General features: G+C 35.6%; 2 long non-coding RNA genes across 2 annotated transcripts; one reads left to right on the top strand and one right to left on the bottom strand.

Moving 5' to 3' along the window:
- Positions 1-2,846: 2,846 nt before the first annotated feature.
- Positions 2,847-5,303, top strand: LOC125653486 (uncharacterized). The gene is made up of 4 exons (XR_008797684.1): positions 2,847-3,042; positions 3,635-3,769; positions 3,949-4,059; positions 4,266-5,303. It is a non-coding gene; the product is annotated as an uncharacterized LOC125653486 (long non-coding RNA).
- LOC130049188 (uncharacterized) lies at positions 5,075-6,885 on the bottom strand. The gene is made up of 3 exons (XR_008797685.1): positions 6,759-6,885; positions 5,871-6,107; positions 5,075-5,533 (listed from the first exon to the last, which is right to left on the bottom strand). It is a non-coding gene; the product is annotated as an uncharacterized LOC130049188 (long non-coding RNA).
- Between the last annotated feature and the right edge of the window lie 5,987 nt (positions 6,886-12,872).

Below are 12,872 nucleotides of genomic sequence, written 5' to 3'. Positions count from 1 at the left end.
TAAACAATTTAGATTTTGAGAATTTTTCAAACTTGCGATATTCTGTGATTTTTTTCTGAAGGATGTGAGCAGATTAAACAGCAATTGTGTATGTTTTCAATTGAATATCTTTAAAAATTCTCTCAATAAATGAATAGATATTGGTTTTTATATATTATAGCTTAATATGATATGCTTTGGTGCATATTTTTAATAAAACATGAGATCATGCATTCTTGTGTTAAAATTTGGCTTTTGCATTTGGGGGTATATGTTCTCTGTAGCACATAGTATAAAAATAAACCCGCAAAGGTATGTCTAATATGGGTTTTTTAGTTAGTTTATGAGTTGTTAAAGTTATTTAAATGAAAAAAAAATTTGATTGACAGAAATTTCTAATAGTATTTACCTACCTTAAAGAAAACTATCCCTCAATAATGCGGAGAGTTTTTCTCCCTCATCATTAGACCCTCTCCCAGAATAATATTGCTTGTATCAGCAGCGGCTGGTATCGTATTTCAGGTTGCTAGACTGGCATTCTGACAAAAGGGTCCCTGAGGGGGATCAATCAGTCAAAATTATGTTTCTGTGTTAAGTTAACATTTGAAGATGTAAGGTTTTATCTGAACTGGCAAATACAATTTACAATATGCAATTTAATTTTTATAAGGAGCGAACAAAGTCGCACAATAGGTGTAAAGCGGAAATTGCAATTCCATTCGGATAACTTTCAATTTACACAAAAGTTAAACTACTATTCATACGTTCGTTGTCAAATTCGTATTTTAAGTTATATTGAGTGTCTGAACAGTTTTGCAGATAAACAGTGTAGAAGTATTACAAACGCAGTTTAGTTCTTCCTATCGTAATAAGTCAAACCGCAGGCGAATAACTATGATAATGATAGTGAACGCCTAGTCCACGAATATGACCTTGTACGATCCTATATCTTTGAGCTACCGGGATGACGTAGACGGGTTTTGTGCACGGCCTATCTACATGCGACATTAGCATAGCTGATGTGGACAGATACAGACGGATTCGAGCACGCTCCCAGGCCCAGCGCACCAGAGGTTTTACCCTCAACCCAAACCCTACCCTCCGTCTCCCATAGTGAGAACTCGCCTGCCTATGGTTCATACTTTGATGCTTATAGGTTGGGTTTTCAAAGGTGACCCTCTAGGAGTTTAGAGAATAGAGCTATATTCTCCGTGCCACCATATCAAGCATTTTAATACCTATGTAAGGGGACGCTGGAGTCCAGCGCCCTGTCAACCGCAATTATTGGACCACTCCCAAGAGGGAGTCAATACATTCCCCAACCCTGGGGAAACCCCTTACGCAACATGTTACACCGGTTTGTCATGCTCACTTGGTGTCGTCTTCATATAACGGTATCACCATAGAAAGGTCAATAGGAATACAGGTGTGAAGCTCTAGCACTTACTGTTCGAAAGTTATTATCAAGTTGAGTTTTCAAAATGTAACTGCCGCGGTGGCCTAGAGGTTAGATCGTTCGCCCCGAATGCGGAAGGCTTGGATTCGAACCTCGGTCGCGAGAGACCGTAGTCGTTAAAACGGGTAGTGGCAGTTCCATTGCCAAACGCTCGGCATTGGGTTTGAGTGTCTCGGGTCCTCGGTGATGACCTTAATAACGGATGCCCCGTGTCACAGTAGATGTGGCACGCTAAAGAACCCTCACTGCTCATAAGCGCCGAACAAAGGCCTAAATGTAAAGCCCTTCACCGGTCTTGGTGTCGTCTTCATATGAGTGAAAAATTATCGAGTGAGACGTTAAGCAAGATACAATCAAATTCTAGAGTCAAGGTCATAAGTTCAATATTTTGGTACCCACGGAAATATCTTGACACAAGAAATGCTCATGTGAAATTTCAAAGCACTACCACTTTGCTGTGCAAATGTTCTTTAAAAAGTTAATTACAAAATGACAGACAGAACAACTAGAGTACCAACGGTACATAATACGCCCATGAAATATTAATATAGGGTGTATTTCTTGCATAATGATTTGTAGAACTTGCTTCAAGTAGTATCGGCAATCATCAGGGAGTGACATACTTTATTGGCATCTTAAAAACAAGACTAATCATGTACTGAGCTACTCGTAATATTTTCACTTGACATAAGGTGTACGTGTACCAAGTGTAATGGTCCTTGCCCCATCCTGCCACCATGACCTTTACTTTTGACCTGAAGAAACAATATACATTCTCCATTTGGCATAAAGTGTATGTATACAAATTCTGAACAGTTCCTTTTTATCCCCCCCCCCCTTTTTTTTCAAAGAAGAGAGGCATATTGGTTTGCACCTGTCGGTCGGTAGACCAATTGTTGTCCGCTCAATATCTTGAGAACCATTCATTTGATCGTAATGATATTTCATATGTGGGTTGGTTATGAAAAGAAGAGCCCCCTATTGTTTTTCAGGTCAAAAGGTTATAGGTCCAGGATCAATCTACTCTGGACATAGGAATATACTGTCCGCTCAATATCTTGAGAACCGTTTGCTTGACAGACATCAAACTTGGTACACCGGTACATCTTGAGGAGTAAATGACCCATATTGCTTTTAGAGTCACCTGGTCAACGGTCAAACTGGACATAAGAATATATTGACCAATTAATGTCTCGAGAACCCTTTGCTTGACAGACATCAAACTTTGAACACTGGTATATCTTTAGAAGGAGATGACCCTATTGATTTTGAGGTCATATGGTCAAGGTCAAACTGGACATAGGATTATATTGTCCGTTCAATATCTTGAGAACCCTTTGCTTGACAGACATCAAACTTGGTACACTGGTACATCTTCAGGAGTAGGGTTTGTAAGTCTCGTTTGGTTTCACTTTCGGTTTTACTACTTCCGGGTACAACAACGTGTGGAATATATACAGTCGTAACAGAGAGTCGGTGCTAATATGTAATTTGGTGTATTGTTAAGCGATTGGCTGCATACATGAGACTGGGAAAACTCTGCCATGTAGTTTATTTAAGTTCCTAGTCGATGCTACAGTAAGGAAGCGGTGGATACAAAGATGTAGGTACGTAATATTATCATAATTCAACGAATAATCATGTCAAATTAACACACGTATGTATAAACTGACAGAATATACTGGACGTGTTGTTTAGATAAATCAGAGGGGGAGTAGGCCTACAAAAGATTTTGACAGACGAACTGATAAAAATAAAATAATGGGAAAAGAAATTACATGTACTAAAATTTCATAAAAGGGGGGGGGGGGGGTAAAGTTTTTCTTCGTTTATTGATTTCAACATTTATTAACGTCCTTTACTACATAATTCCCTTCTGCCTGAAAAGGGGAAGGAACACTAATTTATTGTATCAATATAGAAAAAATAACCTTGCTAGGAAAAGGTTGACAGGATACCCTTGATACTACTTGCCTTTATATAGGTTCCTGCATGATTAAATATTGTATTGTGTTTCAAGAGAACTGGCATATATCTTTATTGTATAATTATATAAAAGTGACACATGGCTTTGATAAGAATTATTGTAACACTCATATCCTGTGCTTATTTCAGAAACTATAACTTACATTTGTTGTGTAGTGAGCCATTTTAAGTCAATAAAAACATCAATTTATGGTATATTACTTTTTTTCATAGATACAAAGTTACGAAACCTGCTGAAGCAGAATCATTTGCTTCAAACGTACATGTAGGAACCGAAGTTGATCCTGCTACCAATATATCTGTACCAGACAACAATGATACAGCATCAAACCCTCAACATTTAAAAAGGTACAGTGTACGATACAAGTATTGTCAATACCAGATATTAGTACATCAAACCAGGAAGTTACAGTGGTTGTTAAGTTTAGTGTCAGGTGGTTTTCTGTATTTTCTTCATTCTCATTTCAGTGTTATCTAAATTTATATGCACACCAAATTTTATAATGGTATTGTTTTTGTTCTGACAGCTTCCCTTGAAGACTAGGATGTTGTAAACTTGCAGTGAGAAATATACCTGCATAATTAAAGGAAACCATCCATGACAATTGGGAACATCATAATTGAAAGACCCTGGAAAGGTATGTTTTAGCGGTTCTTTAAGGAAAAATGAACAATGCACTTTCTATACACTGACTAGTTATCAATTTCACAGGTCAGCGCAGATTTCACAATATTCAATTACCTAGTAAATTTGGGAGGGGGGGGGAGGGGGGGGTATAAATGTTGCTGTACACACCATTTTCTGTGAATATTTTTTAATATATTCATGAAATTTTGTTTGAAGGGATCATGAACACTGTTGGGAGTGTCCATTCAACTGAAATATCAAAGCCAGAAGAATTGAAGATTGCAATGGATGCAACAGAAGAGACCTAATATGAGCAAATTGATATGAATAGTCAGTCTTTCGCTCACAGTAATTACAAGAGTCGCCACAAAGGAAAGACTTTAATGTGTATTACACCTAATGCAGCTCATTTCCAATTGTGTATGCTGGATACAAATCTGATTTGGCAATTGTGAACCATTGTGGCATTTGAGAGAAGTTGCAAGTTGGTGATATATTCCTGGCGGACAAAGGATTTTGTATATTTGACAAACTTCCAAATGACATGACATTTAATATCCCATTCTTTCTTACAAATAAATCCCACTTCTCAAAAGAGGATCGCAACTTTGCTATAAAATTTCCAGATGAAGAATCCATGTTGAATGGGAAAATGAGAGAATTTTCTTTTTTTTAAATTCCTCAGCCATATTCTATCATAGTATAGATATTGATCTGACAAAATATTTCAGCTTTGTGTGGCCCATGTGGTTTTGTAGGTTCCCCTTTTGAAGGAGATTGCAGATAAATCCTACAAATTTATTAGATTAATTGCATGTATATATATGCTCATACCTGCCACATTGAATTTTTAAAGTTAAAAGTAATGAATACCATATATATGCAATATAACTTTTCTACATATTTATATAAATATAAAGCCTTTTATATTCATATGAAGCCTTTTGGAACGTCTCCATCAGAATGAAATATTCTCGAGAGGGACGTTAAACAATTTACAATCAAACATAAAGCCTTTTGTTCTCCTGAAGGTTTTCAAATCTGCATTATTAAAAAAGAAGTAAAATCCATTGTTTTTAGTGAATGCATGTAATTCAATGATTTTCGTAAAGCTGGACACTATGTCTATACAAATTTTGGTTCATCTAAAATAAGAAAAACTCTGTCTATAATGTTTATTCAATAAATATACTTGTAATTACATAACTTTGATAGATGCACCACTGATATCATAATAAAGTATATGTACATGTGGTTATGTGTGTGTGTTCTAGACTGCAAAAATACTTTATTATTATAATTAAACTCTATCACGCTTAAAAAGTTGACCATAATACATCTTTGTCAATGTATTTGAGTGTCACTAGGAATCCACACTAGCAAATCACAGCATTGGGTGTCTTTCAGGTGTTGTTGTCCTTAAATCTGATGCCAATATTCATATTTTGTTTTAATGGGCAGTGAACCATCTCTTACATCACATTCTAAAATGGCAATTGTCATTACATGTATTGATAAAATATACATGATTTACAAGTGGTCAGATTAGTGGTGAAAGTATTATACTGCAATATGCATACTTCTTTTGACATAGATGTACCGCAGTATTCAAAACTTGATGCAAGTAAAGTTTATAAAGAACATTAGCAGTTCAATATCACAATGAAGCCTAAGTAGTATTTGTATTTCATTCATAAAATGTTACTTTAAAGTTATAATAAACTTGGATACATCCATAATAATATATATGAATACATATATGTACAGCTAATGTACATGTATTAGGTACACATAATTGTTCAATCTATAATGCTGACTTACCAAGAGGGAAATCCCAACATTTGCACAGGCCTCTTTAATTGTCATTGTTCGAGCTGAAAATGGGCACTTAGCCTCAATTAAGAATTTCAGGGGTTGCTGAAAATGGCCTGTTGCCCTGCGGAATGAGGATGCAGTTAATTCCTCCATTGTTGTTGTGACCTTTGACTGCCGACTTTGGATGTTTTATCCAACTACTGGCGTATTTTACATTGAACAGTTTTATTTGCCTTCTTATATCTGAAAAATTCCAATATATCTACATGTAAAAATTTTATTTTCACAGTTCGAACCCATTTATTACTTACTTTGGGTATAGAGAAGTTTATTCCAATTTGGGCCCAGAGGGCATAACAGCAAGACAGTTTATAAAGAAAGAAATTTCTAAAAAGAAAGAAAGTTTACAACATATAATCTTATAATTATTATTTTTATCTTTAAATTGTGTACCTGCCTTTGAAAATTTGCTGCCATATGACGATCGACACTTATACTGCCCCACTATGAGCATACTGGCATCAGACATCCACATTAATGATGACTGCACAATACACAACACCTTTATCCTCAGATTCAAGGCATATCTATAAAATAATTTTCAAATATTAAACAATCAACCCATCTGTGATGTAACTGATATAGATATTTACATTTAATGAGCTTTGTTTATTGAATATGTATACAACTGTACACTGCAGGTACGTACATGTAGTATCGTTGCCCCCCCCCCCCCCCCCCCCCCCCCCCCCCCCCTTCTGATCGTACATTCGTATAAACACAAAGCAAGTTTTATGCATAATCCGTTTTTATTTTCAAGTATTGATATATTTTCAATTGGAATGATTTGAGAATATAAAAACGTATCGTACATCTCATTACGCTTTTACCAACCTGCTCTTTATCTGCAAGACGTACCCTCGTCGATGCTTGTACACTGGCGGTTATTACACGTAATTCGTCAAACACGAAGCGAAGAATCCTCGACCACTCCACTAATGCTTCAATTCCCATTTTTATCTCGTTAAACTTCCACATAATCGATTGATAACGCTATATCTATGTATACCACTCTCTACACAGCTCAGTGCAATCTGAGATGTTGATGTACCCGGAAGTTAATAATCTCGCTAATTCTCGGTAATCACATGACGAGACTTACAGACCCTGTTGATGACCCCTATTGATTTTCAGGTCACGTGGTCAATCCACTCTTTACATAGGAAGATATTATCTGCTCAATATTTTGAATTGATTATACTACTCTCAATTAAATGATGTGTGTGTACAACCCTTTTCAATTTAGCACCATAGGGGGCATATGTGTTTTACCAACATTTCTTGTGTATACTGCGTACAAGGTTTTCCTACTAAGTGATACTTTGACCTTGAAAAAGCACGAGACATCCTCCTCATCATAGTGCTGAAAATGTACCAACTTTCTATATCCTAGATCTTTATACTGACCCTTACTTGATAGGACCAGACCGGACTCTTTCGGTGTGAAAGTGATGTATCGCCCCAATTACTAAACCTCACTGGGACTAAGTGGCAAAGACTCTACCATGATTTACCATTTTACGGAGTTTGACCCCAATCAACTTAAGGCCGACAACAGTTTAGGTCATTATTGGACGAAATTTTATCCTTTATACATTTTAAAATATATACACTTCAAGCCAGCTGTATTTTACCAAACCCAATTTAAAACAACGTATCAAAGAGAAGATAAAGGCAATGAATTAAATATTGAATCGAGTATTTATATTGAACAGTATGTATATTTTGGTGAATCATTTCAGGTCAAATATTGGATTAAATATACTTACATCTCAACAATTTCCCTTTTTCTTTTCAGTCCTTGGACTTGTACCCCACTTTCAAATTCCATGTGGGGAAATAACTCCAAATCAGATGACGATATTTTGTACAGCTTTTCATCCAGTTCAATTAGATTACTACAAGAGACAAGATGTAAAATATAATGAATTAATAACATTCAATTTTAAATCACAATATGTTTACAGGGCTCAAAATTAACATATGCCATCAGTCAGTTCGTGACTGGTTAGAAATGTTACGAACTGAGTGCCATTTGTTTCAGTCAGCCCGACGGGACTGGTCCATTTTCTAAATTGTCATTCTGAAAAATATACTTACGAATTTAAACGCGTATTTAACATTCCTCTGTAGATATAAGGTGAACCCGATTAGTAAGAGGCATATCAAGTTAAATTACGTATTTCATTTTATAACATTAATGAAATGTTAAATTATTTCTGTTAAACTGGTCAGTGGTGGACAGTTAAATTTTTCTGCGGACTGGCTGGAATTATACCGTCAGTCTGGCTGGACTGGTAACAAAAAGTCAGTTTCAAGCTTCGTGTTACTGTTTAAAGTGAATTTTTTGTCATTTAACATATTGTATTTCACAAAAATATGTTCTGTATTAAATAATTGAATCTGATGTTTTCCGCCACACTCAACAATTTTTCAGTTATCTGGTGGCCCCAGGGTAGGGGTCAAAGTTGGTATATAGTGTGTATACATGTGTAAAACACTAAGTGACTTAAATAACATCTTCTTTATTGCTGATGATACTATATTGAAACTTAAATTTAGAAAGAGCAGGTGGTCCTTTACTAAAATTGTAAATTTGATGATCCCAGGGATAAGGGTTTGTTGTTTGAGGGTGGGGCCATAATGGTCAGTTATTGAATGTGTGAACAAGACTTTTTTAACTTCTTGATCACTATCATTCCAATTCTTTTCATATTTAGTATGAATCATCTTTGGAACAAGGGGGGACAGATTGTAAATTTCAGGATTCCAGTCCCTAACTCTTGAGGCCTTAGGGGCGGGGTAAAAAATGACCATTTTTCAAAAATCTTCTCAAGAACCGCACAAATTTTAAGAAAAACTCGGTGGTGATGGAGAGCTGGTAGGCCCTTGCCAAAATTGTAAATTTCATGATCCTCGTGGTCGGGGTTCTGACCCCAACGTGGGGCAACTTGTTATTTAGTGTTAATGTGTAAAACGCTTAAATAACATCTTTAGTGCTATATACTGTATAAAATCTAAATGCACACTTAGGAATATCAGAAAAAGATGTACAAAAAATTGTGACTTTCAATCAAAACCCAGGGATATAACTTAAGGATGAGTCCAAATTAGTCATATCTTTTAATGTTATAATACACCTTTATTTAAAGCTTTTCATCAGTGTATGCACTGAAGGCAGTAAAGTTTTAAGAACACATCTTGTTTTATACTGTTGCTTAACATTAGAATTTAGCTTAGATATTCAGAACAGGAATTTTATTCTAGATTTGATGGCCCATGGAAGTAGTGATACTTTTTTCACTAGTATTCAGGTGACCAATAAGGCCTGTGGGCCTATTGTCTGGCACAAGGCTTGTGGGCATCTTACCTCTCGAAAGAGACAGATTCGACTATAGAATTAAATGGAGTTTGCTCTTCTTCATCAGACACGGTCTGTAATGGAATTTTAATATACAAATTACTAAATTTCTTTAAAATGATACCTTACACATTTGACAAACTCTTCAATTTCAGATATTGAATAACTTACCACTATTTCTGTTGATGGCGTGGAGCGGTATGCCCTCTGCCCATTAAAATCATTGTTAGGGCATACCGCCACAGCATAAATAGTTGCTCCTAATGTGGGGGGACCTCTCTGCCACCTCCCCCCATAACGTGATCTGGGCAGTTCTCCAATTTGATTCTACGTTGAGAACTCTGCGTATCGTCCTTCCTTTTTTCAGATCCCCAACCTGTAATTTTAATTTTTAAGTATTTCCGTCCTCTTGTGGTGCAATTAGATTTTGCAAAATTAATGATCATAGATTTCTGCATGAGAGGAACAAGTGTTAGTTAATGTCAAAAATGTTGTTAATTAACAAAACATTTCAGAAGGTTAAATCTAAGGGCAATAACTGTTTTCATCAGGTGTACGCCTGTCCGAAAACGTGAGTTATCTCTTTGTATTCTAACATTTAGTGTGAATATGATAACTTCCGGGTATTAACACAGACTTCACAATATTTAGGGACTGGTTCAGAATTTTTTGAAAAAATGTTTTTCATTTTTGATGTTAAGCATTAAAAATATAACTCATTTAATGTTTACAGCGAAACTTTTAACCTTCTGAAAAGAGAATAAAAGATATATTTTGACCTCAACTTTGTGTTATGTAAACAATTAAGACTCAGGTCTTTTTATGTAAACAAACAAACCAGTAAAATATTAATTGTTTGAAATACAATAGATATAATAAACTTAGATTGATTTAAACACATTTGACAGTAGATTTTGATCAAAACAAGATTTTGGGGAAAACCGTGAATCAGTCCCTTTAAAGCGTTATGCTGAGTATGGATGCTGTTTAAAATACAAATAAATTTCTACGAAAGGGTAAAAAAATGTTAATGGAAACAAAGAATTTCTTGATCAAGTCAGGGGTGTGATTTTGTTTTTGTCCTGTCTATCATTCTGTCTGAAACTTTAACCTTGCTAATAACTTTTGAACAGTAAGTGATAGAGCTTTGATATTTCACATGAGTATTCCTTGTGACAAGACCTTTCCATGGGTACCAACATTTTTTACCCTGTGACCTTGACCTTGGAGTTTGGCCTAATTTTTGAAAACTTTTAACCTTGCTAATAACTTTTGAACAATAAGTGATAGAGCTTTGATATTTAACATGAGTGTTCCTTGTGACAAGACCTTTCCGTTGGTATTAAACCTTTTGACCTTGACATTTAACTTACTTTTAATTTTTTTTTACATTGGTCATAACCAGTTTTAAATGGTAAGTATTAGAGCTTTCATATAATACATGAGCATTTCTTTTGACAGGATCTTTCTACTGGTACCAAGATATGTGACCTTGGCCATCTTTGGAATTGGCCATTATCGGGGGCATTTGTGTTTCACAAACACATCTTGTTTTTATATAAAGTAGGAAATCAACGTTCTCACTGTTTTATCAGGGCTAAAATTATTCCATAACTACCAACAGACTTTGTCAAAAATAAACCAGATTGCAATGTTTGGTTAATTCTCTCCAAAATAACTGGACGTGTCCACTGTGTGCAAATCATATGTACTTGTGCAGCATGCAGCTGGGATTGTTTTTCTCAACTGATTAAAATGCAGTAAAATATGTAATTAAATCAAAATATATTTGCATTTGTGAAATATTATTCGACTGATATAAATTATTTTTCATAAGTGTGGTCCGTGGGGGTGAGGGAGTACATACACATGTCCCTCTCAGGTGTACTCTTTGAGGGATAAGTTTGAAACCTCAGTAGAATTGCATTTAACGTCTGTATATTTCCTCTTTTATTCATTTTAACCCTCTTGACTTGAGATGTTTGATTATGTAGGCACGTGTCGTGTCATAGCAGAAATTGCAATGATGTCAACAGATTTAGAGTAAGGGGGGGGGGGGGGTGGTGGTGGGGGTCTTTCACTACAAAGAGGTACAGCGCATTTGCTGGCGATACGCCCGACTCAAAAATTTAATTGGAAAACACCGGTTTCCAATAATAGACTGGTGTGTATATTTAATTATAAGGCTAACGTTTTTGATGTTTCGTTAACCAAGATAAATAACTGCCGCAGTTTAGCATTACTGACATTTATGAGTCGTTCTTTACTTAATAAACCATTTTCCTATTTGGAATAATGACCAGCACAATATTTTCATAGACCTGTGCATTCATATTACACAACAGCCCTTTTACATATGGCATTACTTTAAAACTCACTGTTCTGACATGACTGCAGCGCCTTTAATAGATGTCATCAGTTCATTTGCCTTTGGTTGATAATTCGAGTGTTTAGCTTTGCTTAAATATCGTATGACAGTTGCTACATGAGTTTTTATATTTTCTTTTGAGAAGTCAAACTGTATAACAGTTCTTTTCCTCCCTTGGTCTATTATTACTTATTACATGCTGTGCATTTGTGTCCTTTTTCTTGTAGTATTTAACTTTTCGTCAGCCACAATTTTGTGCACACAGGAACATGTTAGTGTAAACAAACGGAACTACAATGATCTCGGAATAAATTCCCCTTCTTTAAGTCGTAACTTGCAAATATTAGAAGTTATGATGAAAATGACTAATATGTTATAATATATGTATCGCATTTAAAACTCTCCCCTCAAGAAAACGACCCCCCCCCCCCCCCCCCCCCAATAATGAAAAGCAAAACAAAAACAAAAAAATATTGGACTTGAACTCGGAATGTATGGTTTAAGTGTAAGATTACCGAGCACCTAAACCACTAGGCTACACAGGCATGTGAGTTTAAAGGTTTAACGTTTGACAGGCTGCTAAATGTAAAACTTACACGGTACCAATTTTGATGCACCAGATGCGCATTTCGACAAATAATGTCTCTTCAGTGATGCTCAACCGAAATGTTTGAAATCCGAAATAACAATGAAAATTTAGAGCTATTATAGCCAAAAAACAGCGTGCCAATAAAGTGGAGTCAAATTCGTCTAAGGATAAGAGCTATGCATGAGGGAGATAATCCTTAATTTTGAAATGAATTTCTAAATTTTATAACAGCAATTAAATATACATCCGTATTTTCAAGCTAGTAACGAAGTACTTAGCTACTGGGCTACAGAGACCCTTGGGGACTAACAGTCCACCAGCAGAGGCCTCGACCCAGGGGTCATAATGTAAAACTTAAACGGTACCAATTTTGATGCACCAGATGCGCATTTCGACAAATAATGTCTCTTCAGTGATGCTCAACCGAAATGTTCGAAATCCGAAATAACAATGAAAATTTAGACCTATTATAGCCAAAAACAGCGTGCCAATAAAGTGGAGTCAAATTCGTCTAAGGATAAGTAAATCTCAAGGTAAATTGTGAGAACGATTTTTACATATTTTATCCATTTTCAACAAGAGGGCCACCTTAAACCAAATTTCCTCAAACGGACTTGTATACAGTCATAA

The sequence above is a fragment of the Ostrea edulis genome, chromosome 8, assembly GCF_947568905.1.
Source record: "Ostrea edulis chromosome 8, xbOstEdul1.1, whole genome shotgun sequence".
Classification (NCBI taxonomy): domain Eukaryota; kingdom Metazoa; phylum Mollusca; class Bivalvia; order Ostreida; family Ostreidae; genus Ostrea; species Ostrea edulis.
The sequence above is the reverse complement of the archived record's forward strand: the minus strand, read 5'-3'. Positions and strand labels throughout refer to the sequence as shown.